This window comes from Lolium rigidum, chromosome 5, assembly GCF_022539505.1.
Source record: "Lolium rigidum isolate FL_2022 chromosome 5, APGP_CSIRO_Lrig_0.1, whole genome shotgun sequence".
Taxonomy (NCBI): Eukaryota; Viridiplantae; Streptophyta; class Magnoliopsida; order Poales; family Poaceae; genus Lolium; species Lolium rigidum.
This window is the reverse complement of record NC_061512.1, coordinates 57,484,934-57,487,779: the sequence shown is the minus strand read 5'-3', so window position 1 is coordinate 57,487,779 and position 2,846 is coordinate 57,484,934.

Below are 2,846 nucleotides of genomic sequence, written 5' to 3'. Positions count from 1 at the left end.
GGAGGGCTCATTCGGTAACAATGAAATATCTTGCCTAGATCCCGAACCCTGCCCACAGGCCCACCCACCCACCAACCATTCGCCCCATTAGCTCAAAAATACTCTCACACGCCAAAGCTCTGACTCTCTACAGTACTAGATCTGCTTTGCCGACGGCATACTCCTCCACAGCGTAGCCTTGATCGTGTTGGCTGTCCACCCACCTGATCCACTCCCCCGCCGCCCTCGCCACCGACGGATCTGCTTCACCGCCGACCTCATCCACAGCGTAGCAATCAACGCCTTTCCTGTCGACGCACCGGATCCTCTCCAACGGAACTGTGTCTACTTCACCGCGCCACCCCCCCTCCACAGAAGCTGATCTATTCCACCGACTACCGCGGCGCAGCGGCTGTATCAACTTCACCGAATCCCTTGCCAGCCAACCAGATCTGCTTCACTAACGCCCGCTTCTACTGAAACAGGGTCGACTCATCGTCTCCCGCGTTCGCCGCCGCTGGAATGCAAGTTGCCGCCCCCATCCACCCCGCCGCAGCTTGGTTAGTACGCTGGCCCGTTAGATCGCGGTGTTTCTTTAGCCATGTTTTGTGTAGTTATTTGCAGATCTCATATGCCATTAAATTTCTTGATGTGTTACTTCGCATGAAGTTCATTTAAATATTGTACAATACCAAAGCATTATCCGGTCGCTACCATCCTGTTCATTCTACTGACACCTGTGTGCATCCACATATTTATAGGGGACCCATTCATTTGCTGCCAACTCGTTTTTGTGCCGCATGCTATTCCTTTTATAGTCATGCTATGGGCATTTCCAATCTGGTTGTTCTTATACCACGTCATTAGCTCACCGCTAGCCGCTAGCTGTTTTCTCGTGTCTGCTATTCTTTTACTGCTTTTATAATCATGCTATGTGCATTTCCAATCTGCTTGCTCTTATACCTCGTCTTTAGCTTATAGCTATTTTTTTCCATGAATGCTCCTATCGCACAGCTTGTATAGTTATTGCTGCGTGCATGTCTGGTCTTTGTATTATCGTAGACTAACTTGTCAATGTTATTTTTCCTAGGGATTGATCATGCGAACCACTTATTAGAATATCCAACATTAACAGCGGGGACGCTAGGGAAGGTTGGAATCTGAGTTCTTGGTTGGTAACTTTGGCAGTTTACTTCCGTTATTATCTATAACCTATATGCATTGTTCCTTATGCAAGAGATAAACACTTGGAACCCTGCCATAGCAATGCCATCCATGCTTTACTATGTTTCTGCCTATTTGATATGCTTGTCTTGGAGCAATTGCGAAGGTGATTTGAACCTGACATTTGGTCATTCTTAATGCCAGTTTACTTTATGTGGAAAACCTTGGCATTACCCTACTCTAAATCTGAATGTCTGAAATTCATATCTCATGCAAAGCAACATCTAGTTGGTTTTAATCTGATATCTGGTAAATATTGGCTTATTCATTTGGCAGCTCAAGTTTTTTGTTATTTGAAACGAGCTGACTTGGTCTTAAATGTGATATCTAAACACAGATTAAGGACAATGGAGCAGGAGGATTAGCATTTCACTTGTGGCTGAACCTAAAATGACAGGCATGTCGACCACGACTAGTGCACGCAAGAGAAGGTCCTGCAGCGAGCCAGTATGTTCTGCTACATGCTTGTTATCCGATCTCTACATTGCGTAATACATGTTTGAATAGTTAATTGTTGTAACTATTTTTGCAATATTACCGTAATGCAGCTTTTAGTGAAGCGATCATCATTAGAAGATAGTCGCCAAAGCGACCACGTGCAACATTATGATGTAAGTCTGCTTAGTACAAGTTCCATACATTGTCTTATTTATGCAACTTGTTATTATCTTGTATCTACATTGCATAATAAATGTTTGAATAGTTCACTGTTGTAACTATGTTTGCAATACTACTAGAATGCAGTTGTAATGAAGAAGTCCTTAGTAGAAGATAGAGCGCAAAAAAGGTTCCGGCGTGAGCCTATGCAACGATATAATGTAAGTCTGCGCTTAGTACTTGTGACTATCTCATATCGGCAATGCTTAATACATGTTTGCATAGTTCATCGTTTAACTCTTTTTGCATTATTATCAGAATGCAGTTCTGATGAAGCAATCTTCATTAGAAGAGAGGCCCACAAAAAGTTCCGATCTTTGTTCTGATGCATCCTCTCATAGCCGTCAACCTAGACCATTCTTTTCATCAAACAATGAACATCTCAAGGCTGTACTTTATAAAAGACATTGTATTGCTCGCTTTAAGGTCTCTGTAGCTGATATGTTGACCAAGAGTACACAAGATTCAATCAAGGCGATTGCCAAATGTCAACGTGTTATTGATGATGCTAATAGAAGTCCTCAATGATTCTATGTAATTTTTTTTATTTGGGCACATTAATTGCCTTGTAATTTTCCTAGTTATTTTATTTGTGTATGTAATTGTGTGTATCATTGATATCAGATTTTAGGCTCATGAAATTTAATGCAAGTTGACTAGTCAAACAACCAGGACCCTATAACAGATTGGGCCGGCCCATTAACAGTAGTGTGGGACCCACTTTCATTTTGGGCCGGCTCACTTACTTACTGGGCCGGCCCGTTAACAGGAAAGTGGGACCCACCTGTGCTTTTGGCCCGGCCCACTGTCTTGTTGGGCCGGCCCACTTGCTACATGATGGAGCCCACATACTAAATGGGACGGCCCTTTAAGAGGAAAGTGGGACCCACCTGCGTTTTTGGCCCGGCCCACTAGCGTGTTGGGCCGGCCCACTTGCTATATGGTGGACCCCACATACTAAATGGGCCGGCCCTTTAACCGGAAAG